This window comes from Scyliorhinus torazame, chromosome 6 (assembly GCF_047496885.1).
Source record: "Scyliorhinus torazame isolate Kashiwa2021f chromosome 6, sScyTor2.1, whole genome shotgun sequence".
In the NCBI taxonomy this organism is placed as follows: domain Eukaryota; kingdom Metazoa; phylum Chordata; class Chondrichthyes; order Carcharhiniformes; family Scyliorhinidae; genus Scyliorhinus; species Scyliorhinus torazame.
In genome coordinates this window covers 310,678,651-310,704,929 of record NC_092712.1, presented here as the reverse complement: position 1 = coordinate 310,704,929, position 26,279 = coordinate 310,678,651, and the positions used below count along the sequence as shown (strand labels likewise).

The following is a 26,279-nucleotide window of genomic DNA, read 5'->3' as shown; positions in this document are numbered from 1 at the left end:
AATGCATTAAAAGGCCTGCACTCGGGACACAATGTCAAAAGCAAAGATGGCACATTTAACTTTTGAAGGGTTCATTATTCCAGACAGGCATCAGTTTGCAGAGTGGATTTTGTCTGGGACGTGTTAAGTCATTGTTCGGCATCAATGCAAACATGGCAGGAAATGGAGCAACAAGCAGAGCCTGGGCGGGGGAGGGGAAATACAGACAACGGTTTCCAAACATGGGCTGAGCCTCTGGGTGAGGCGAGAGATCAGTTCCCACTTCTATTCCCACACCCAAATGTGAGCAGCATTGGCTGAGATAACCTTGTAGCAGCCAGGGAGAGGGGGAGGAATAGAGATCCCAGTGAGCACACACACACAGCATGGATACTGGTGAATGAGAAGCATCTGAGTGAGGGAGGGATCACTGCAGGAGGGGCAGAGGGAGGAGGAGGTGCCTTGGACGAAGCAGAGAGGCGAATGGAGCCGGCTTCTTCCCTCCGCCCAGCCCGTGGACCGGCTCCTTGATACCGTCCAGACAGAGAGAGAGAGAGAGAGGGAAGGAAACGCGAGAGACTGGGACATGGACATGGCACAAGGCAGCTGCACACAGACCAGTGAGTGATCTGGAGGTGGCCAGCAGGCAGAAGTGGGGATTTTGTGCTCACACCCAAGTGGGAAACATTCGTTTTAAAACAAGAGGACGTGGGAGAGGTCAAGAGAGGAGCGACTGAGAAAACAGAGCCGATTCCGTGCGAGAACCCCCTCCCAGTAAGTGTGTCTTCTCGCTGTGCGGCTGTACGGTGTGTGCTGCATTCAGGCTGCCTGGGGTGTGCATTGCAGAGGCTGCGAGGAGCTCCTTTCTTTCTTCCTTTCACACTCTCTCTCTCTCTCTGTCTGTCTTCTCAATGTCATTAAGCAAAGGGATCCCTTCATCTCTCCCCACACCCAGTGTAGATGCCAGCAACGATGTTATTAAAATGAGCTGGAGATGAATTCTCATTAGTATTGGAGGCTGGTGAACAGGACGAATAAACAGTCGGCTTGTGTTTTGGGTGCAATTGCCCCACCTTTCCTGGGGGAGGATTGTGTTATTTCATGCTTCACAGGGGGGGGGGGGGGGGGGGAGCCATGGTGAAGTCTGATATTGTTCACAAGCACCCCTGTGGCTGGTTCCACACTGGGGTCTCCATGAAGGAAAATATTCCCCCTCAGCCGCGGAAATGACCTCTTGATTGCTCACTTGAGGCGGGCTGGGGGTGGTGTTGTCAGAGATTCCCCGGGTATATTCAGTGACACAGGTACGAGTGGTTGGCAGCTGGATGTGCAAACATCTGCAATATTGCGCACTTCACATTCTGCCCTGTATGTGCTTGCGCACACATGGGTAAGTGGTTCCTGGGGCATAAAGAAGCCTGGACTTGTATAGAGGCATAGAGTACAAAAGCAAGGATGTTGTGATGAACCTTAAACTGGCTCGACATTAACTGGGGTTCAGGCCAAAGTCTTCCTACCTTGTTGGGATTTTCCACGTGCCGCTGGAAGGGAATGGAGTTTTGGCTGTAAGGGCCATTGTTAGCACTGCTGCCTCACAGCATCGGGACCCGGGTTCGATTCCAGCCTTGTGTGCCACAATATCCTGGCGGATGTTGTGACACTATTGGTTCGACCTGTCTTTGAGCAGAGAACAGGAGAAGACAACGATGAAGGCATTAAAGAGGTGACATGGTGGTGTAGTGGTTAGCACTGCTGCCTCACTGCACCGAGGACCCGGGTTCGATCCCGGCCCTGGGTCACTCTCCGTGTGGAGTTTGCACATTCTCCCCGTGTTTGCGTGGGTTTCGCCCCCCACAACCCAAAGATGTGCAGGGTAGGTGGATTGGCCATGCTAAATTGCCCCTTAATTGGGAAAAAAAATGAATTGGGTACTCTAAATTTTAAAAAAAATGACTGGCCTTCTGTGTGTGTTGTGTGCACACTGCGGCAGAGCATTAAACAAATTAAATGACCCTTTTAGTGAGTTCTGGCTAATCCTATTGGAAAACAGGCTCATCTTTTTTTAAATCACTAAAAGACCTGTTGTCTGGTTGAAATCTGAGCTTGTATTTCCATCCAGTCTCTTTTTTTTTGTTTTGGCTTGTGATGTTTGTGTAGCACGTTGCAATGCCAGAAAAGCCGGAACTACCGTTTTTGCTGTGTACCACAATGACCTTCACCATCTGACGGGGAAGGAAGTTCACCCAGCAGTGCCCAGGTGCCTCAGCTAAACCTTGATAGGTTTGCAGCTGAGGTTTGGAACGTTCTGCTTCACTGCCCAGTCGTGACTGAGCCGCTCTCTCGTGAGGTGGTGTGAAGGAAGAAAGCTTCCATTTAATTTACACGGGGGAGGGGAGGGCCTGGGGGGGGGGGGGGGGGGGGGGGGGTTGTCCTGAGCAGGTTGGGGAGTGGGGGATTGTCCTGAGCAGGTTGGGGAGTGGGGGAAGGGAAATCATTTAAGATTCCACCTCTGGCTGCAATTCTGCACCCCTTGCTGAAGATGTGTGCAAGTGGATGTTGAGTGAGAGAAAAATGAGTTGTCAGCAACCCCCCCCCCCCCCCCAAAAGTCCAGTAAAAGCCGACAAAGGATTAATAATTCCCTGGCGCACCTGAGAACCTACAGAAATGTTGACTTTTTGCACTTTGATGAAAATGTTTAGTATTACAAATGTTAAGTACGGGCAGCACAGTAGCACAGTGGATAGCACAATTGCTTCACAGCTCCAGGGTGCCAGGTTCGATCCCCGGCTTGGGTCACTGTCTGTGCGGAGTCTGCACGTTCTCGTGTGTGCGTGGGTTTCCTCCGGGTGCTCCGGTTTCCTCCCATAGTCCAAAGATGTGCAGGTTAAGTGGGTTGGCCATTCTAAATTGCCCTCAGTGCCCCAAAAGTTTGAGTCGGGGTTACGGAGATAAAGGGGATAGGGTGGAGGCGTGGGGCTTAAGTAGGGCGCTCCTTCCAAGGGCCGGTGCAGACTCGATGAGCTGAATGGCCTCCTACGGCGCTGTAAATTCTATGAAATCTATGAATTAATAAAACCTGGTGTTTTTAAACTTGAAAGTTACACCTACAAGGAGGAAAACATCAGGAAGTGCATAAAATGAAGTGGTAAGAAGCTGAATGGCATAACATGTTTACTAACGCTCTCGTGGGGTGGCAAGGTTAGCTCTGCTGCCTCACAGCGCCAGGGACCCGGGTTCGATTCCAACCTTGGCCGACTGTGTGGAGTTTGCACAACCTCCCTGTGTAAGTGCGGGATTCCTCCGGGTGCTCCGGTTTCCTCCCACAGTCCAAGATTAGGTTAGGTGGATTGGATACGCTAAATTGTCCCTAGGTGGAGTTACAAGGATAGGGTGGAGATTGGGCCTAGGTTAGGGTGCTCTTTCGGAGGGTCAATGCAGACTCGATGGGCTGAATGGTCTCCTTCTGCACTGTAGGGATTCTATGATTCTCTGTTTATATATGGTTCTCCTTCAGCAAGTGTACAACAGATTTAATTCTAATCACATTGATCAAGGAAGCAGATATTGAGTAGTGGCGGAATTTAGAACGAGTATATTGGAAAAAAATCTATTAGCTTATACTTCATTTAAAAGCCTGCAATAAAGGTGATCTTTTATGAAGATGGAACATGCCATCAGTGCTAGCCATGATTGAACCCCTGTAAGCAAATTTAGCGAGCGTCGACAGACTCTTTGGCTGTGGGGGCCCAGTATTTTGCCCGGACCTGACAGCCAGTTATGTACTTTCCAGACAGATTTTCAACGCAGATTGAATCTAGTACCTTTTTGTGAGCTGTATGGATCATAGCGTTGTTTATTTTTCGTAATATCTTTACAAATGGCCTTTGTATTAATTCTCTTTTATCAAATTCAATGCGGTCGAGGTAAAGTGCCACCGAAAGAGACTTTGCAGATTGCCGTGATTACCTGACTGTCTAAATATTCTGGATTCTTTTAAAAAGAAAATGCATGTGGATGCAATTCTCTGGCATTTTATGAACTGCGTATGGGGGGCTTGGGTGGGAAGGATGACTGACTGAAACGGTTTCCAAATACCACCGATTGATTAGGTAAAAATATGACAATACCCTTGAAATAGGTGCTGCTCTTTCTGCATTATGGTCAAAAATGGCACTTGATATAAAATGGACCTAGTAAATATCAAAAGTTGACCCTGTACTTTATGAGAGAGAAATTGCCAGTTGTCCACCTTCCCCTCATTGAAACACTTTTAATCACTTTGTGTCATTGAAACTCCGAGATACATTGGAAAAATCATTCCTTTTTGTTTTCCCACCTCCATATGTTCAATTTTATAGGGGCGAGTAAAAGTCACTCTTGGTTGTGAATTGGTGAAAATATTTCTGTCAGACATATATCACCAAATCTGTCTAATTTCAACTCTATAACATGTCCATCTCTGCCCCTGCATTAGCTTGTCTGCTCCAATCCTAATCTATCCCTTTGTTACTTCTGGATTTGGATATTCCAATGCACTCCAATCTCGCCTCCGACCCTGCGTTCCCAGTAAACCACACATCAACCAAATCTGCCTTGAAATAAATTCTCTTTGCCCATTACCCTTGTGCTCGCTGTCCTACATGGTTTCTGGTCTCCATTTTAAAATTTGCATCCTTGTGTTCAAATCCCTCCATGAGTTTGACTCTCCCAATCTCTCTAATCCCCTCTAGGCCCCAAAAACTTTGAAACATTGGCGCTCCTCCACTTTTGACCACCGGCACTCTCCTGATTTGAATCAGTGCCTTCAGCTGCCTGGGCCCTAAGCTCTGAAATTCCCTCCATAAACCTCCCCGTGTCCCTACCTCTCTACCCTTCTCTAAGATGTCCCTTAAAATCTACCTCTTGGTGCTTGTCTGTATATCATCTTGTGAATCTGTATGTCAAGTCTTATTAGATAACTACCCTATAAAGCAGCTTGGGATTCTTTAATACGGCAAAGGTGCTATATAAATACCAGTTGCTGGGTGAAGAGTTATCTTGATCATCAGTGTTGTGGTTTATACGTTGACCTTGCAAATATTTTTGAGAACTCGCCATGGCTGGAAAAAATGTTCAACTCCTACTTCCAGTGTGGTTGGTTGCAGGCAAATGTTTATCCCTAGCTTTCTGCCTCCTGTGATATCTTATGAGATATGATGTGTTTCTGGAATTGTGTATTGCTCTTTAATTATATTCTAAAGCGCCTCTGACGGCGAAGTTACACTGAAGCCACTTCGAAACCTATATGCAGGGGCTGGTTTAGCACACTGGGCTAAATAGCTGGCCGGAAATGCAGAACAAGGCAGCAGCGCGGGTTCAATTCCTGTACCAGCCTCCCTGAACAGACGCCTGAATGTGGCGACTAGGGGCTTTTCACAGTAACTTCATTGAAGCCTATTGTGACAATAAGTGATTATTATTATATAAGTAATATATACTCGCGCAAATTGTAATGCAGAACGCATAATTATGAATTGTGCTCAATTCAAAGCGAAATTCTTGCCTCGAAGCATTTTGGCTATTAAACATCAGATGAACAAAATGTAGCTTTGATTCCCTCTCCTTATCCCACCTGCCACCACCAATTCAATATCAGTGCTTTTAAATTTGGATACATTTTGTTTGTGGATGCTTTTGAAGTTGCAAAGGAATTTATTTTTGAGTGCTGCTAACAGCCTACATAATTCTGCTTCCCTGACACAGCCACAAATATAAGGTTTTGTTGGAGGCAGGCATCATTGAGGGCAAAGCCCGTGGTGTCTTGGTTTTGTTTTGTGTTTGTTCGGTGGTAAGATATAATAATACTGTGGGATAGTGTGGCCATGGTGTGCACATGGTCTGTTTCTGGATGCACTAGTGATCTTGGATAATAATTAAGGGAGAATGAGACGGGTCTCGCCCCCATAACCCAAAGATGTGCAGGGTAGGTGGATTGGCCATGCTAAATTGCCCTTTAATTGGGGGGGGGGAAACTTCAAAAAAAGGTAGACTAGTCACGAGCTTGCTTTGAGCAGTTTTATTTTGTCTGACAAAACAAAATAACATTACAAGTGAAGCTGCTAAATTGGGTTTGGTGCATTTTATTTGGGATTGGTTGCAATATTTAAATAGGCTTTTGGACGTATATAAAAAGCAGATAAAGGGGGAAATCCACAGGTTATTCTCAGCTAAGAAGTCATCGAGATAGTCAACTACTATTGGGATAATAAACTGTATCTTCCTGGTGTCTACATTATAGGAAGAAATCTGGGGCAAATCCAATCCTATGACATTTGGACTTCACCATTCAAGTTTATCTGGATTGTTTTACATACACAAGTTTGGCGATTGACATAATGTTCATCTGCAGCCCCAAAGCCAAAGAACAAAGCCAGCCGCTGATGCCGCTGACCTTTCACTGCTTCTCCCGCAAAGGTTCATACCGACAAAAAAGAAAGACGGTAGAAAGGGGAAAAATCGACCGTGGATATCTAAGGAGGTGAGGGAGAGTATCAAATTGAAGGAAAAAACATACAACAAAGTGGCAAAAATTAGTGGGAGACTAGAGGACTGGGAAGTCTTTAGGGGACAACAGAAAGCTACTAAAAAAGCCATAAAGAAGAGTAAAGTAGACTATGAAAGTAAACTGGCTCAGAACATAAAAGCAGATAGTTAAAGCTTCTACAAATATATAAGACAAAAAAGAGTGGCTAAGGTAAATATTGGTCCTTTGGAAGATGAGAAGGGAGATTTAATAATAGGAGATGGGGAAATGGCTGAGGAGCTGAACAGGTTTTTTGGGCCAGTCTTCACAGTGGAAGACACAAATAACATGCCAGTGACTGATGGAAATAAGGATATGATAGGTGAGGACCTTGAGATGATTGTGATCACTAAGGAGGCAGTATTGGGCAAGCTAATGGGGCTAAAGGTAGACAAGTCTCCTGGCCCTGATGGGATGCATCCCAGAGTGTTAAAAGAGATGGGTAAGGAAATTGTAAACGCACTAGTGATAATTTATCAAAATTCACTAGACTCTGGGGTGGTCCCAGAGGATTGGAAAGTAGCAAACGTGACACCACTGTTTAAAAAAGGAGGTCGGCAGAAAGCGGGTAATTATAGGCCGGTAAGCTTAACATCGGTTGTAGGGAAAATGCTGGAATTCTGTGCTGTACTGTTCTATGTTCTATCATTAAGGAGGAAATAGCGGGGCACCTGGAGGGAAATTGTCCCATTGGGCAGACGCAGCATGGGTTCACAAAGGGTAGGTCGTGTCTGACTAATTTGGTAGAATTTTTTGAGGACGTTACCAGTGCAGTAGATAACGGGGAGCCAATGGATGTGGTATATCTGGATTTCCAGAAAGCTTTTGACAAGGTGCCACACAAAAGGTTGCTGCATAAACTAAAGATGCATGGCATTGAGGGTAAAGTGATAGCATGGGTAGAGGATTGGTTAACTAACAGAAAGCAGAGAGTGGGGATAAATGAGTATTTCTCTGGTTGGCAACCTGTAACTAGTGGGGTCCCTCAAGGATCAGTGTTGGGCCTGCAGTTGTTCACAATTTACATAGACGATTTGGAGTTGGGGACCAAGTGCAATGTGTCAAAGTTTGCAGACGACACTAAGATGAGTGGTAAAGCAAAAAGGGCAGAGGATACCGGAAGTCTGCAGAAGGATTTGGATAGGTTAGGTGAATGGGCTAGGGTCTGGCAGATGGAATTCAATGTTGCCAAGTGTGAGGCTATCCATTTTGGGAGGAATAACAGCAGAATGGATTATTATTTAAACGGTAAGATGTTAAAACATGCTGCTGTACAGAGGGACCTGGGTGTGCTGGTGCACGAGTCGCAAAAAGTTGGTGTGCAGGTGCAACAGGTGATTAAGAAGGCTAATCGAGTTTTGTCTTTCATTGCTAGAGGGATGGAGTTCAAGACTAGTGAGGTTATGCTGCAATTGTATAGGGTGTTGGTGAGGCCGCATCTGGAGTATTGTGTTCAGTTTTGGTCTCCTTACCTGAGAAAGGACATATTGGCACTGGAGGGAGTGCAGAGGAGATTCACTAGGTTGATCCCAGAGTTGAGGGGATTAGATTATGACGAGAGGTTGAGTAGACTGGGACTGTACTCATTGGAGTTTCGAAGGATGCGGGGGGATCTTATTGAGACATATAAAATTATGAAGGGAATAGATAGGATAGATGCGGGCAGGTTGTTTCCACTGGTCGGGGAAAGCAGAACTGGGGGCATAGCCTCAAAATAAGGGGAGGTAGATTTAGGACGGAGTGTAGGAGGAACTTCTTCACCCAAAGGGTTGTGAATCTCTGGAATTCCTTGCCCAGTGAAGCAGTTGAGGCTCCTTCTTTAAACGCTTTTAAGAAAAAGATAGATGCCTTTCTAAAGAATAAAGGGATTCGGGGATATGGTGTACGGGCTGGAGAGTGGAGTTGAGGCCACAAAGATCAGCCATGATCTCATTAAATGGCGGAGTAGGCTCGAGGGGCCAGATGGCCTACTCCTGTTCCTAGTCCTTATGTTCTTATGTTCTTAAAATATATTGGTTTAATTTCCAGGTTTTCTTTTATGCTTTGGCCAAGCTAAGTGTAAACAAACCCAGGGTGTCCCACCAGAGTACGCCTGATGATACTTGGAGGGGAAAAAGTATAATCTCAAGTGAAGAATTCTTCATTTAGAACCCCACTGGATGGTAGGAAAAGCTGGAAACATTGAACTGTACGTAGTACAGTAACGTTCAACAGCTGTGCTTGTGTTCCATTTAGAAGAACCACTTACTTTCAAAACTTTGTTATTATTATTTGATTAATTTTTTAAAGCCTCAATAAACCACATTTTTTGATATTTTTGAAATACTACATTCATGTCCCAGCGCTTCCTGTTTTGAGAGTTGCACAGTGATAGAACATAGAATTTACAGTACAGAAGGAGGCCATTCGGCCCATCAGGTCTGCACCTGCACTTGGAAAGAGCACCCCACTTAAGCTCCACCCCATTCCCGTAACCCTAGTAACCCAACTTAACCTTATTGGACACTAAGGGCAATTTATCATGGCCAATCCACCTAACCTGCACATCTTTGGACTGTGGAAGGAAACCGGAGCACCCGGAGGAAACCCACGCAGACACGGGGAGAACGTGCAGATTCCGCACAGACAGTGACCGAAGCCGGGAATCGAACCTGGGACCCTGGTGCTGTGAAGCAACTGTGCTAGTCACTGTGCTACCGTGCCGCCCACAAGCATATAAGTGGTGTGGCCTCCAGCACCTTTGGAGAAGCAGATTGAGGTCTTCCTGCGTTCCGTGCTGATGTGGGGCACAGCGTGACAAGCAGCGAATGTAAATGATTACTGCCGGCAATCATTTTTCCTGAGCGGACCCCTCCTCGAGGACTCGGTCTCCCACAATAAATCAGCTGTGCTGCCTTTGCATTGCTGGGCCTGCCTTTTCCCTAATGAGCAATAAGGACTGCCGCCAGAATATCAGTCACAGCTGTGACTTTTGAACAACTTTTGTGTGCAGTTGTTCCTTCCATTGCTGCTGTCGGTCTGAAACTATGGCCCAAACTGGGAATAGGGCACATTCCAGAGAACATGAGCAGTCACTGCCAGGTTTACCAGACTGATTCCGGGGATGGTGGGCGGGACTGTCTTATGAGGAGAGATTGACTAGGTTAAGATTGTTCTCGCCGGAGTTCAGAAGAATGAGGGGGATGTCATAGAGACTTGACAGGACGAGGCAGGTAAATGTTACCAATGACGGGTGTGTCCAGAACCAGGGGTCACAGTCTGAGGATTCAGGGTAAACCATTTCGGACAGAGATGAGGAGACATTTCTTCACCCAAAGAGTTGTGAGCCTGTGGAATTCATTGCCACAGGAAGTAGTTGATGCTAAAACATTGAATATATTCAAGAGGCGGCTGGATATAGCACTTGGGGCGAATGGGATCAACGGCTATGGGGAGAAATCAGGATTAGGCTATTGAGTTGGATGATCAGCCATGATCGTGATGAATGGCGGAGCAGGCTCGAAGGGCCAAAAGACCACCTCCTGCCCCTATCTTCGATGTATCTGTGCTCCAAATGTGGTTCTGCGATATCAGTTGATGCCAAGTTTGTTTGGAAGATTTTATGTAGGCGTTAAGCACCTTTTTAAAAAAAATGAAACGAAAGTCGCCATAGTCCCCGACAGGCTGTTCTTCCCTACGGGAATTGAAGTCGCGCTGTTGGCGATGCTCCGCATCACGGACCAGCCGTCCAGCCAACTGAGCTAACCGAACTTTTAAATGAACACTTCTCATGTTTACTCAAATTTTCATGTTAGATGTAACCTCTTAAAAATGATCATCATTAGGGCGGCGCAGTGGTTATCACTGCTGCCTATGGCGCCGAGGACCCTGGTCCCGGGTCACTGTCTATGTGGAGTTTGCACATTCTCTGCGTGTGTCTCACCCCCACAACCCAAAGATGTGTAGGGTGGGTGGATTGGCCACGCTAAATTGACCCTTGGAAACAAAATATTTGGGTGCTCTAAATATATTTTTAAAAAACGATCATCATTGACTGCCCAATGCCGTATTGGGTGTATGAAGACTGTTGGTTGTTTGCTGTATGAGGCTGGGAATAGTCCAAACAAATGCTGTACAATTTTAATCCTGTTCCCTATGTTTAGTTTGTTGCTAATTAACTACAGCCGTCATATGACTTTGCTGCATAATCCGTTGCTATTTTATATAAGTAGCACATGGCGCTACCCTTTTGCCAACTGTAGCAGCAGTTCTTTTTAGCTCCAGTTCATTGCCTCTCAGTGAAGTGGTCTTCAAAATGTTCTGTATAGGAACATGTGACAATTTGTCGAGGAGCTCTTGGCCTAGCGTATCAGTCACCTTGCCTTATGAAAACATTCATAGCATTGCGTAGAACAAAATGTACTCGCGTGTAATATTGGCAGGTCAACAAGTACAGGACATAGGCATTTTGTGCTTGACATGTCATAAAGTGACCACCTTCCACCTCGCCCAAAGGGATAGACATCAGGCATTTAGCCCCTTGAGCATGTTTCACGTTCAGTTAGATCATGGCTATGCTGCAATCTAATCCCATACACCCACTTTTTCCCCCCCAATTACGTAACACAATAGATTTTCTTCTTATTAATCAATCAGATTGAAAATCTGTAATCGCGCACCGATGGCGATTTGTGGAGGGGCGTTCCAAACTTCGACCGATCTTTTTTGGTGGGATTTTCTGGTCCTGCCCGTAGCCGGGATCTCCCAGTCCCGATGAACGTCGATGGACTTTAGGCTGGTCTGCCGCACCCCCCACAGTGGGACCCACCACTGCGGAGCTGGAAGTTCTGGGCCTTTGTGTGTGCAAATGTTTCCGAATTCCACTCCTCCAAAGCCGAGTTCTAATCTAATCTTCTGAAGGCTAGTGTTTGAAAACTTTGCTTTGGTGTAGAGTCTGAAATAATTAAATAGGTTCCTGGCTTCTAGTTGCTTTGACTTCCTACTGTATTGCCCTGTTGTTTGGAATCGATTGGAGAGAAAATCGATAGATGACGCTAATTGATCACTGTAATGTTCAGCTGATCTGTCTATTTGAATGGAACAGGATGCAGTCCATACTGGAATTATTCCTGCTTCTCAAAAGTAAAGTTGAACCATATCAGATGCATTGGTGTTTGGCACAGACCCAACTGTACTTGCATTTGAATTGAGTAATGACCTTTGCAAAGTTCTATATTTAAAGTTATTCAGCCCAGCAGCTCGCACAATAATTAGCAGATTGATAGCAGAAAGGAATTAATCTCAGAATAGCTAAATGTGAAGTAAACAAAAGAAGTTGCAAAATAGACTTCGTTTTGGCTTTTTAAGAATGGCTTTTGTGGCTGTAAGTCTGTAAACATATCTGCATATCGACGGCACATAATCTACAACATCCAAAGTCTTCTCAGTTGCTAAAACAAATAGCAAAAGAAAATGGCCTCTTCTATACTTTGTTTCACCGCTTTGGATGCGAATCATCTTGTCCAATGCCAATAGATGGTTGTCATGACAACCATGAGTGATAAAGATCGGTCGTTTATCTTCCTCCCTGATGTTTTCGGGGTCCTGTTTTTATCTGGCAATCATTTTATAATGCCAAGGTTGTTTTCATTTTAAGTTAGAACTTTTGGAATAATGACAGAGGATAAAGATTTGAAGCTGTTAGTGTCAAAATTCGCCAGAATAATATTTTTTAAAGCTGCAGTCGAAGTTGCTGAAAAGAGATTGAGATGTTCCTGAAGTTTTTCACCTGGCACTCTCATCGGGACAAATGCAAGAATGCTAAATTTCAAACAAACAGAACAATTTATGCTACAGGAGAAAAGGGGTCTTGATTGGTTGGCAATGTGGCTCCTTAACGCTTGCCAGAAATTACATATATCTATTTGCAGGGACCTGTACTTTGCAAATAAAAGGAAAATTTTCAAAGCCTCACACCATTCAAAAAAAAAAATAACGGAGACCTTAACTGCTACTCAAAGGAGGATTAGACTGTTACTCTTGTCTTCATATGATCTGATACTGGGTGCGATGATGCCTGCATCCTGTAGTGAAGCAAAGATGGAGGTGACACCTCCTCCGGGAGCTAGCCTTTCCTCAATTGGCTTCGCATTATCTGAAGTCTAATTGCAGCCTAGTGTGAATCCAGGTTGGCTGGACACCCTTGCACATTCTCCATTATGCAATAGTCACAGTATCATTCCAGTGGTGGCAATGCTTTTCTGTTCCGGGACCAATTTCAAAGCTCGGTCCTCACTGCATTCCCATGTAAGTTTATATTTCCCTGGCCCAGGACCCCAGTGCTTGCTGAGTTATTTGATGAATTGTTGGATGGTGTCATGGATAACATAGACATTCTTATCCTCTTGAAAGTGGCGAGTGCATCAGCGTGGATGCCAGGTAATGCGCAACGTAGAGAAGGGCATTAGCTGCCCTGTTTGTATTATTGAATTATTTTAGATTTAAAGAATGTTTGATCTAGTGGAATATGGAATCAATCCTTCACCTTTATCCCTTTTATATGTTTGCTGATTTCTAAACCTTTTAAATTTTTTTTATTGTTTTGCGTTTTTATTATGAACAAAAATGCTGCAAACATTCATTTATAGCTGCGAATTGATGTCAAATGCTACTGCAGGGGGCCTTGAAATATTGGGGGGGAGGGGGAAGGGGGGATTACTACTGGGAGAGTATCTCTCTTTTTCATATCATTTTTTGATCTGAATTTTACTTTCTGTTGAAATGAGGAAAACATTTACACATGGCTGTGGTTCCTTGGGTTAACAATGAAAGATGTAATTATTTCAGAGCATGTCCCCTGACATGTTTAGAGGTAGTTAAAGTTGAAATTGATTTTTGTAAACCTCTTTCCTTTTTGATGTCCGATACAATGTGGAATTTAGTTTTTTAAATGATCTTACGGATATGTACACACATTTGGGATATTACATTAATTTATTTCCGAACTTCAGTGGCAGGCTGCTGTAGTTTTGTTGTACAATTGTAGACATTGGGCGGGATTCTCCCACAAGCAGCGGGATGGACCGACACCGGCGCCAGGAACGGCGCGAACCACTCCGGCGTCGGGCCACCTGGAAGTTGCGGAATCCTCCGCACGTCTGGGGACGAGGCCGGCGCAGGAGGGGTTGGCGCCGCGCCAACCGGCGGCGAAGGGCCGGTGTGGTCCCACGCATGCGCAGAACTGCTGGCGTGTTCTTGCGCATGCGCAGGGGGTTTCTTCTCCGCGCCGGCCATGGCGGGGCCCTACGGGGCCGGTGCGAAGGAAGGAGTGCCCCCCTGGCACAGGCCCGCCCGTAGGTCGGTGGGCCCCGATCGCGGGCCGGGCCACCGTGGGGGGCCCCTCCGGGGCCGGATCCTCCCGTGAATTTATGACGGTACGTGTCTGAGATGTGGAAGGGGAGCAGGGATAGGTTCTGAAATAAGGTACGAAAATGGGGAAAGTAGCCATGCTGGAAATGATTAACAACAAGTTGCAGTTATATAGCACCTTTTTAATAAAACAAAAATGTCCCATGGTGCTACACGGGTGCATTATTGACACAGATTTCACACCAAACTCCAAAGTGTTGAAGACGGATGACCAAAGGCCACGTAGAAGGGGTAGGTTTTAAGATGTGAAGGAGGAAAGCAAGGTGGAGAGATTTAGACAGAGTTTTGGGCCAAGGCAACTGAAGACACTCACCGATGTTGGTTTGGGGTAGAGGCCACAATTGGTGGACTAGATATCTCGGAGAAATGTAGAACTGGAAGAGGTTACAGAGGTAGAGAGTGGGACCAGGTAAGGGTGATCCCACTCTGGTGAGTAGAGGAGACATGTTGGCTGATGGCATTACCAGTGCAAAAGTTTTCAGACACAGGGATAAAAACATCATGGTCAGATGTGATTTGTGTATTAATTATGGCCATTTCGATGCAGTGAAAATCTGACTGGAGGTGAATAACAGTTTTAGAAAGTTACGCTTTTTTACAAGAATGTATTTGTCCATCGTTTTTGTTGAGGAAGGTGTAGCTGCATGGCAACCTTGAAACTTGTGTCAAACCATTTTGACATTCAGTTATTGACTGTTGAAAACAAATTTTTTTGTCCTTCATGGTCAGAAGTGGGTGGTGTAATACAAATTTTCTTAAACGTGAAATACACACCTGAATTCATGAAATGCATCAAAAACAAACCAGTTTCAAAAACCTGGCCAATTAGGGAGGGAAAGAGTTCCAGAAATGGCTTCGCTGACCCCTTTTTTTCTTTACTTTAAAAAAAAAATTTAGTATACCCAATTCATTTTTTTCCAATTAAGGGGCAATTTAGCGTGGCCAATCCACCTACCCTGCACAGCTTTGGGTTGTGGAGGCGAAACCCACGCAAACACGGGAGAATGTGCAAACTCCACACGTGCAGTGACCCAGAGCCGGGATCGAACCTGGGACTTCGGCGCCGTGAGGCAGCAGGGCTGACCCACTGCGCCACCGTGCTGCCCTTGCTGATCCCTTTGATGATCAAAACTAATCTAGGAGACCATTCCAACCCTGATGAATGGCAAGCTTCCGGCAAACTTTCGGCTCAGTATGGAGCAATGATCACTCAATGCTGGACCTTTGGTACAAACTGGTGTTTAAGAGAACAGGGCAAATGTGCTCCCCTTTGCTGTAGGTATTTTGGTTCTTTCTGTAATAAATAAAACATCTGTTTTATAATTTTGAATTATATATAGGGCACATATTAAATATTGACTGCCCAATGTTACATTTTTGTGACACGTTTGACCTCTTGTATTCTTGTCACTGGAATATTTCACTCGAAATCAGAAGCACGCTGTCCCTGAGAAATCATCGTTGTTCACAGTGAATGCTAACATGTGGAACCTGCTACGATTGCAGCAAATCAGAGATAGAATTTAGTTCATACTTTTCATTATTAAATTTACCTAACGTCTGAAGTCTTGGCTCACATTCATTTTTTAGACTTTGATTGCGCGGTAGTTTTATGATTTTATAAAATAGAATCCCTACAGTGCAGAAGGAGGCCATTCGGCCCACCGAGCCTGCATTGACGGTACGAAAGAGCACGCTACCCAAACCCACTCCCCTCTGCCCCTTCTGTAACCATACCTAACCTGCACATCTTTGGACTGTGGGAGGAAACCCACTCAGACACGGGGAGAATGTGGAAAGTCCACACAGACAGTCACCCAAGGCCGGAATTGAACCTGGGTCCCTGGTGCGGTGAGGCAGCAGTGCTAACCACTGTGCCACCCATTTGTATCCAGCCTTCATGGTATTTATACTGAAGCCAGATGGACTAAATATTTAATTGATAGGTATAACAAAACACCTGTAGCACGGGAATTTTAAAAGGGTTTTTAATATTGCACCCCCCTTTTCCTAACCTCTACTCACTCCATGAATCTGCCACTCTCCCAGGCATCTGCTAGAGTTCTGTCACCATCTGACAGAATGGTCATGTAGCTCGAGCTAAACTTGACCTTTTAATGTAATATTTTTTCCTATTTGTTCAGATCTCAAAAGGCGTGGGTTCTGTTCATGTGCCTACCTGAGATATTGAACTTGCGATGGGCAGGATGATGGTGCAGTGCTATTCTAGTCTGGTTTCTTCGGTAAGCAGCATTTTGGTTTTCAAACCGACCCGTGGCGTTGGTATTCTAAAAATCTTTGTTCATGGGATGTGGGCATTGTTTATTGCCCATCCGTAATTGCCCTCCTTATTTGAGGAAGGATGTGGTGGCATTGGAGGCAGTTCAGAAGAGGTTCGCCAGATTGATTCCGGGCGTGAAAGGGTTGGCGCATGAAGAGAGGTTAAAAAGTTTGGGCTTCTACTCGCTGGAGATTAGAAGGACAAAGGGGGAATCTAATCGAGGTAAATAAAGTACTAAGAGGGATTGATAAAGTAAATGTAGGCCCAATGTTCCCCCTTGTGGGGCAATCTAGAACGAGAGGTCACAGATGTAGATTGGGAGGCGGTAGATTTAGAACTGAGATGAGGAGGAATTGCCTCTGGCAGAGGGTCATGAATTTGTGAAACTCGCTGCCCCATAGGACAGTGGAGTTGGAATCACTAAATGGTTTCAAGAAGGAGATAGATATATTTCTGATTTTTAAAAAAACATGTTAAAGGGGTATGGGAAACAAGGGGGGGGGGGGGGTAGGGGGAGGTGGATTTGAGACCAGGAAGAGATCAGCCATGATCTGATTGAAGGGCTGAATTGCCTACTTCTGCGCCTAATACCTATGTTACCCATGTACGTAAGGTAGTGGTGAACTGCTGCCTTGAACCGCCGCAGTCCATGTGTTGTGGGAACACTCACCCAGAGAGAATCAGGATTTTGACCCAGTGACCGAGAAGGAACAAGTGCCATTGTTCATGGGTGAACACTGTAATGGTTTTAGTTCCATCGATTTGATGCAATGCAATGGAGTGATCATTACTTCCGTTCTGCCAGTTCGCGGAATGTGTTTTTCGAAAGGAATGCATGGCGAAAGCTTTTTAGCGCAAGTGGTAATCTTGGAAGTGAAGCGTAGACATTTCTGATTGATGCTGTGTCTTCGTTTTTGTTCAAATTGAAGGTAATTCTACAGGTGAATATAATACATGGGTGGCGTAAAAAGCTATTTGTAAGTTGCAATGGTGATCAAGCATAAACAAATTTGAGAATTGACTAACAGCTGCTTGCACCATTGGAATGTCTTATTCTTTAAGATAATTTTCTGTACGAATTGTTCACTGAGTAGCTATATTCCAATAAAATCCATGGAAGTTGCAACATAGAAATGGTCCATTCAGCCCAATTCAGTCTGTGTTGGGATCGACCATCTTGGCAATAAAAATAGTCCTAACTGCATTTTCCCAGTCTGTCTCAATATCTTTTCATCCTTTTTTCTGCCACCTGCCAATCAATTCATTTTATTCTTAAATATTTTTTAAAAAATGTTTTTATTCTCCTTTTTCACATTTTCTCCCAAATTTACACCCACCATCAATAAACAATAATCAGTAACAAATATGTCAATCCCCATATCAATAACAATGATCCCATCCTCCCACACATGTTAAGATAAACAAATGACAAAAAGGAATCAGGAATCACCCATAGTCAGCATTAATACACACCGCCCCCTCTCCCCAACCCTCCTGACCACCCCCCCAATTAATATTCAATGTTATCCAGTTCTTGAAAGTGCATAATGAATAATGCCCACAAATTGTAGATCCCTTCCATCCTTTCCCTCAGTTCAAACTTAACCTTCTCAAGAGTCAAGAATTCCAACAAGTCCTCCCTGCCACGCCAGGGCACTGGGTGGAGAGGCTGCTCTCCAACCCATCAGGATCTGCCTTCAGGCGATCAACAAGGCGAAGGCTACAACATCTGCCTCCGCACCCGTTTCCAACCCCGGCTGGTCCCCGAATATGGCCTTCCGAGGAGCCGGGTCCAGTTTCACGTGCACCACGTTAGAGATTACCCTAAACACCTCCTTCCAGTACTCCTCCAGCTTTGGACAGGACCAAAACATATGAATGTGATTTGCAGGGCCCGCCCCGCAACGTTTACACACATCTTCTACTCCTTTAAAGAATCGGTTCATCCTCGCCCTTGTAAGGTGCGCTCTATACACCACCTTCAGCTGTATCAGCCCCAACCTTGCGCACGAGGTGGAGGTATTCGCTCTCCGGAGCACCTCACACCAGAACCCCTCTTCCATATCCTCTCCCAACTCTTCCTCCCACTTTGCTTTGATCCCTTCCAGTGATACCTTCTCCTCTTCCAACATAGCTCCGTAAACCGCCGACACTACCCCTTTCTCCAGCCCCCCTGTCGTCAGCACCTCCTCCAGCAATGTGGAGGCCGTCTCCACCGGGAAGCTGTGTATCTCTGTTCTGGCAAAATCTCAAACCTGCATGTATCTAAAAATTTCTCCCTGCTCCAGCCCATACTTCGCTTCCAGCTCCTTCAATCCTGCAAACCGACCCCTAAGAAACAAATCTTTTAGTATCTTAATCCCCTTCTCCTCCCATTTCCGAATGTTTCCATCCCACTTCCCTGGCTCAAATCTGTGGTTCCCTCGAATCGGCATTTCCCTTGACCCTGCCCCCAACCCGAAGTGTTGGCGAAACTGCCCCCAGATTCTCAATGGAGCTATTATTACCGGACTCCCTGAGTATTTCCCTGGGGCCATCGGGAGCGGCGCTGTTGCTAGTGCTTTCAATCCCGACCCCCTGTACAAACTGTCCTCCATTCTGACCCACTGGGAATCAACCCCTCTGACCCAGCTCCGCACCTTCTCCACATTCGCCGCCCAGTAGTCATACATCCGGTTCGGAAGACCCAAACCCCCTGCCTGCCTTCCCCTCTGTAGCAGCACCTTTCTAACTCTGGTCACCTTCCCTCCCCATATGAATCATTCCGTCAATCTTTCTGAAAAATGCCTTTGGCAGGAAAATCGGCAGGCATTGAAAAATAAACAGAAATAGCAGCAACAACCGCCTGTACCCGACCGGCCAGTGACAGAGGGATACCATCCCACCTTGCCAGATCAGCTTTCACCCTCCCCACCAAACTAGAAATGTTGGGCGGAGCCCCCCCCCCACTCCTGGGCAACCTTCGCCCCCAGGTATCTAAAGTGAGTCCCTGCCCTACGGAATGGCAGCCCCCCCCCACCCCCCTGCCCCCACCCCCAGCCAAGACGCCACAAAATACTCACTCTTGTCTAGATTTAGTTTGTACCCCGAGAAAGACCCAAACTCCCAAAGCAGCTCCAATATTCCCCCTATTGACACACTCGGTTCCAACACATATAACAGCAAGTCATCGGCATATAAGAACACCATATGCTCTGTTACAGCCCGAACATACCCCCGAACTTCTTAATGCGATGGCCAACGGCTCAATCGCGAGTGCAAACAGCCGGGGGGGACGGACGACGGGACGACATAGGACATCCCTGCCTTGTCCCACGGTGGAGAGAAAAGTATCTCGAGCTGATGTTTGTGCGGACACTCGCCCTCGGCTCCTTATATAGTAGCTTTACCCAGTCCACATATCTTGGTCCAATCCCAAACCGCTCCAGAATTGCCATCAAGTACCCCCATACTACCCGGTCAAACGCCTTCTCAGCGTCCAATGCCACAACCACCTCTGATTCCGTCCCCTCTGCCGGTTCCATAACAATGTTCACTAGTCTTCTAATGTTTGAAAAGAGCTGCCTCCCTCTATTTTATTCTTAAATATTGATGGTTTCCACCTCATTCACTATTACCGGAAGTGAGTCCTTACCTTGCGTGAAGAAATCTTTCTTGCGATCTGTTCCAAATACGTATGGCCCTTCATTCCATTTATTTATTTAAACTTTAGAGTACCCAATTTTTTTTCCAAATTAAGGGGCAATTTTAGCATGGCCAATGTACCTAACCTGCGCATCTTTCGGATTGTGTGGGTGAGAGCCACACAGACACAGGGAGAACGTGCAAACCCCACATGGACAGTGACCTGGGGCCGGGATCGAACCCGGGTCCTTAGCGCCGTGAGGCAGCGGTGCTAACCATTGTGCTACCATGCCGCCCTGACCCTTTTATTCCAGAAAACCTGAACTAACTACAAAAAAAGGTTCCTGGGCGGGATTCTGTGATCCTGAGGCTAAGTGTTGACGCGCGGAGACACGACGGCGCCAACACGGCCTCAGGATCAGCAATTCTGGCCCCTGCACGGCACTGGAGTGGTTCACGCCGCTCCCGCTGCTGATCCTGGCGTCAACTGGGCGCTGGATGCGCAGTGGCACCGGCGCCAATGCATGCATGCGCAGTGGCTTCCTTCACCGCGCCGGCCCCGCGCAACATGGCGCAGGACTGCAGGGGCCAGCGCGGAGGAAAGGAGGCCCCCAGCCAGAGAGGCCGGCCAGCCTCTTGAAAGCCACCATCTCACGGGGAATCGAAAATCGCATGCCATACTCTCAGATTTATATAAATTTATCATTACCTCTTGGCTTTCATATTCCATAGAATGCGACAGTGCATGTGGTGAGCCACGTATGGCTATTGTATATACTTACTGTTGGTGCTGTTACTGTTGCTGTTGAATTGTTGTGTTGATGCTGCTGTTGGCTCCGCCTGTGGCTCCGCCCCTCTGAGGGGGTATATAACCGGCCGGTCTGAGACAGGCTCTCAGTGCAGGAGAAGCTACAGATTGGCACACATCTACTTGATTAAAGCCACTGTTCTTTGGTACGAACTGTCTCGACTGAATTGATGGTCATCAGTGCAGAAGGAGGCCATTCAGCCCATCGAGCCTGCACCAACCCTCAGAGCAATACCTATGCCCACTCCTCCACCCTACCCCCGTAACTTGCACACCGTTGGACTACAGGACGAAACCGGAGCACCCGGAGGAAACCCACTCAGGCACGGGGAGAACTCCCTGAGCCCGGGTCCCTGGCACTGGGAGGCAGCAGTGCTAACCACTGTGTCACCTGTGCCGTCCCACTTGAGGAAAATAACCTAGATTTAAGGCTGCTTTTTTTAGATAAAAAAAAAAGCTGATGAAAGTGAGGTGGAAACTCTGCCTCTCGAGCCTCTTGCTATTCAATTAGGTGATGACTGATCTGTAATTCTATCTACCCATTTTGGTTCCATAACCTTCATTGAAAATCTGTCAATCCCAGTTTTCAGATGTTCAGTTGAACCCACACACCCGCAGCCTTTTGCAGATAGCATTTTGCAGATCAGAATTCTGGATATCCACTCCTTGTGTAAGAAGTGCTTTCCCACACTATTCCTGAACAGACTAGATCTAATTTTAAGGTTACGCCACATAGTTCTGAACCGTACTGTCGGAGGAATAGTCTTATTTCCTCCCTATTTCATTTAAAAAAAAATTTTTTTTTTAATTTTTTTAAAGAGTACCCAATTATTATTTTTTCCCCAATTAAGTGGCAATTTAGCGTGGCCAATCCACCTACCCTGCACATCTTTGGGTTGTGGGGGTGAAACCCACACAGACACGGGGAGAATGTGCAAACTCCACACGGACAGTAACCCGGGGCTGGGATTCGAACCCGGGTCCTCAGCGCCGCAGTCCCAGTGCTATCCACTGCGCCACCATGTCGCCCCCCCCCCCCCCTATTGCACCTTTTTAATAATTTTAAACATTTAAGAAGCATTTAGATGAGCACTGGAAATGCGTTTTTAAAAATTAATTTACGGGATGTGGGTGTCGCTGGTTCAGCCAGCATTTATTGTCCATCCCTAGTTGCCCTTCAGAAGGTGGTGGTGAGCTGCTTTCTTGAACCGCTGCAGTCCTGGAGGTGTAAGGACACCCACTGCGCTGTTAGGGAGGGAGTTCCAGGATTTTGCCCCAGTGACAGTGAAGAAACGGTGATATATTTTTCCAAGTCAGGGTGGTGAGTGACTTTAGATGGTAGCGGTTGTGGGTTTGGAAGGTGCTGTCAAAGGAACCTTGCCGAGTTACTGCAGTGCATCTCGTTAGATGGCATGCATGGCTGCCGCTGTTGGTCAGTGGTGGAGGGTTTGAATGTTTGTGGAAGGGGGAGCAATCAAGCGGGCTGCTTTGTCGTGGACGGTGTTGAGCTTCTTGAGTGTTGTTGGAGCTGCGCTCATCCAGGCAAGTGGGGAGCATACAAGGTTTGAGAATGGGATTATAATAGATAGGTGCTTGATGGCCGGTGCAGACACAGTGGGCTAAATAGCCTCTTTCTGTGCTGTAAATCTCTTAGGACCATGACTCTAAACATTTCAATGAGGTTGCCTCTTAATTTCCTATAATTTCTAATATCCTATGAAACTGCATCTTCAAATCCTCCTACTTTTGCATAGCTTGTTATCAATTCAGACTATAATCACGGCTGTTGTACTTAACACAATACTTGCAATGAATTCTGTTTGCCTCTTAACCCAGTCCCCTCATACCATCTGTGTTCTAGTGTAATTGGGCAGCACGGTGGCGCAATGAGTAGCACTGCTGTCTCACGGCGCCGAGGTCCCAGGTTCGATCCCGGCTCTGGGTCACTGTCTGTGTGGGGTTTGCACATTCTCCCCATGTCTGTGTGGTACAATGTCGGGAATTGAAGTCAGAAATATGGGGTGGGATTCTCCCATCGGGCGGCTAAGTGTCTACGCCAGCGTAAAAACGGGAGTGTTTTACTCCGGCGTCGGCACCCGTTCCGGGACCCCATTCTCCGGCCCACAGGGGGCTAGCACGGCGCTGGAACGGCCCACGCCGCTCCAGCTGCCGATCCCGGCATGAACCCGGAGCCACGGGGTCCGCGCATGCGCAGTTGGGCCGGCGCCAACTAGTGCATGCGCAGTGGCCTTCTTACCCGTGCTGGCCCGGGCCGGAGAGTCAGCGCGTACCCTGACCGGCGCCGCGGCGACCACGCCGCCGCTGATGGCGCCGATTCTCCGCTCTGTGAAGAATTGCGTCGGGGCAGGATTGCTCGATTCGTGCCACGCCGATTCTCTGAACCGGCGGGCGTCGGAGAATTCCGCCCTAGGATTGCAGAACCGACATTCTGTGAGGGAGGTACTAGAGAATTGGCAGAACAGGACTGATTGTTGAGCATGATTCCGTGTTAATGGATTATGTGAATGAGGGAGGGCTGTGGGAACTGTATATGGTGGAATAGGCGGGGTGGGGGGGGGGGGTGAGAGCGAATATTAGAAGTAACAAATGAAGTTTGGTGGCAAGCTGTTGATAAATCCTTTGAATTCTGTGCAGTAATGCAATACATCATCGTGTATATATTGGTGGGGAGAGGGAAGATTTAAATAGATCTGAGGTTTAAAAAAACAAACACATGTTTTGTTCATTTCTTTGAGTTTATTACCGAATGTTTTTGCAGTTGGAAATGTTAGTTTTAAAAAAAATATAGAGTACCCAATTATTTTTTTTTTTCCAATTATTTTTTTTTCCGATTAAGGGGCAATTTAGTGTGGCCAATCCACCTACCCTGCACATCTTTGGGTTGTGGGGGCGAAACCCACGCAGACACGGAGAATGTGCAAACTCCACACAGGCAGTGACTCAGGGCCGGCATTCGAACCCGGGTCCTCAGTGCCATAGGCAGCAGTGCTAACCATTGCGCCACGTGCCGCCCCAAAGATTATTTGCATTGTGCTTTTGAACGGAGTCATTTTGAGAACCTTCTCACTTGGAAATGTTAAGTTGTCAACTCCAAAACTAGGATATTTTCATCCATGCTTCAGAGTGTTGATCACATTGCTTAATCGTCTACAATCGCTTTGGTAATCTTGTTATCTTCTTCTGCTTCATGAAGTTCATCTATTGGTAATTTCTCAGTAGATCAAAGAGCATCTTTGCCCCCTCCAAATGGTGCCTCACCCAAGATGAATATAATTTTAAAAACACTGATTTGTGTTTTTATTTTAAAGATCAGGATTACTTTTATCTTTCGAGGAGAACATTTTCCCAATTTACCTCCTGCTTCACAAATTCAATTATTTTGTCTCATGTCAATTGCACTTTGTGTGTTTAATCTTTTCAAGCCTTGGGAACAAAAGATTCATGTTTTCCTTAATTGCCCAGGCGACTCAACACTGATTAAAATGAGAGGGGTCCTCACACATTTAAACATTTATTCTGATTTCTGCAATCGAGCTCCAGAGGGAAACTGCGCAATGCTCGGACCTTTGGAGCTGGACCTCTGCATTCTCGGACAGGTTGCAATATTACAATTTTATGCTTCAGGCCACTGTTGTTAATTCAAGAAATGATTTGCAAGCCTGTTGAGCCTTAATTACTTTGATGGAAAACATTTTGCTTCTTTATACAAAAAGATTCTGCTATTTTATGCAAAGATTTACGTTGGAAGCAATCTGTTTGTAAGGGCATTATATTTAATGTAACTTGCATATTTGACCTTTTTTATTATTCACCTGGCGAATGTATCAAAATTCGTCAATCCTGTCAGTTATTTTCATTAGACATTCTTTTTGACTGTTTTTCAGGGAATTATTTGGATTATGAAAAAAAAAACACTCACTCATGAGAGACACTTCACTAGATTTGTGGTGTGGAAGTGTGTAAATACAAAAAAGTGTACATCGCGTTCCTATTATAATCATTAACATAGGGATAGATAATGAAAACGGGAGGGCAAAATCTTAAGATAGGCATTTAAGTTTATGATTTTTCACCCCCCCCTCCCCTGTTCATTTAAACTCTTCTAATCTCTCACCCTACTTCGCAAGAACATTACACTTGATCCTGACCCCACATGCAGCACTATGGGAGATCAATTAGTATTTTTGTCTGGCAATTCATTTCCCCTTTTGTTTGAATGTGGCAATTTGTCTTAGTGTTTGGTCCTATGATAACTGAACAAGTTTGTTCTCTAAAAGCCAATCTTCATGAGTGTTTCCAGACATTGAATGTTAATGAACAAACTAGTCATAAAACTTGCATAAGGGGTGGCACGTGGCGCAATGGTTAGCACTGAGACTGAGGCGCCGAGGACCCGGGTTCGAATCCCGGCCCTGGGTCACTGTCCGTGTGGCGTTTGCACATTCTCCCCGTGTCTGCGTGGGTCTCACCCCCCACAACCCAAAGATGTGCTGGTTAGGTGGATTGGCCACGCTAAATTGCCCCTTAGTTGGAAAAGAAAAATAATTGGCTACTCTAAATTTTAAAATAAAAACTTGCATATCTATATTGTAGAATCCCTACGGTGCCGAAGGAGGCCATTCAGCCCATCAGGTCTGCACCGACGTTCCGAAAGAGCACGCTACCTAGACACACTTCCCGGTCCTATTACCACAACCCCACCTAACCTGCACACCTTTGGACAGTGGGAGGAAAGTGGAGCACCCAGAGGAAGCCCACACAGACACAGGAGAAGGTGCAAACTCCGCAGTCACCCAAGGTCAGAATTGAACCCGTGCCGTGAGACTTGGTGCCGTGAAGCAGCAGTGCTAACCACTGTGCCACCATGCCGTCCTTAAAAACCTTTGAACCTTCATAGCACCTTTGAACACAGTAAAATGTCCCAAGACCCTTCAGAGGAACGTTACCAAACTAAAATTTGATACCGAGGCACATGAGGAGATGTTGGAACAGCTGGCCAAAAGGTTGGTCAGAATTGGTGAAATTAGTAATGCTGATTGGCTATTGATATTTAAAATTTGAGCCAGGAACTGAAGTTAAAATTAATCATTGTGGAAGCTCCAAGTGCCATGATCCAACCCTTTGCCCAAAACAAACTGATGCTAATTTGACTGCAAATGGATTGTCCATTGCAACAACAAGTACTGAGATGCATTTGTGGCACACAATGTGTGTAACATATTGAAATCGTCGTGCGTTTTATTACAGTGCCATCTCTATTGGAAGATGTAACTAAAGTTAGTTCAAGGATGGCTGTGGCAGATAAGCATATGTTCGTCTGACAGTCTTTTACAACTTCACGTTTAACACATTGTACATCTTCTCTGACAAAACGGGGATGATCTTTTTTTGGTTGAAAATATTTTATTGAAGCATTTGTAATTTTCACAATTTTAAAAAAAAAAATTGTTTTTATTCAAAAATTTTCAATAATTTTTACAAACCACTACAAAAAGAAAAACAACCAAAAGAAAACATAGCAATAAAACAGAAAACAACGTAACCATTTAACAATTTAACAAAACAAGGTGGGGTATCTGCCCTTTACAAACAAAAT

The 26,279-nt window shown here is 45.8% G+C and overlaps 1 protein-coding gene across 2 annotated transcripts in view; it reads left to right on the top strand.

The window, feature by feature from the left end:
* Nucleotides 1-284: 284 nt before the first annotated feature.
* Nucleotides 285-26,279, top strand: part of trak1a (trafficking protein, kinesin binding 1a) — a 266,087-nt gene continuing 240,092 nt past the window's right edge. For both annotated transcript variants that reach the window (XM_072510051.1, XM_072510052.1), the window contains exon 1: nucleotides 285-753. The gene's annotated coding sequence lies outside the window, so the exon portion shown is untranslated. The remainder of the gene's footprint in view (nucleotides 754-26,279) is intronic.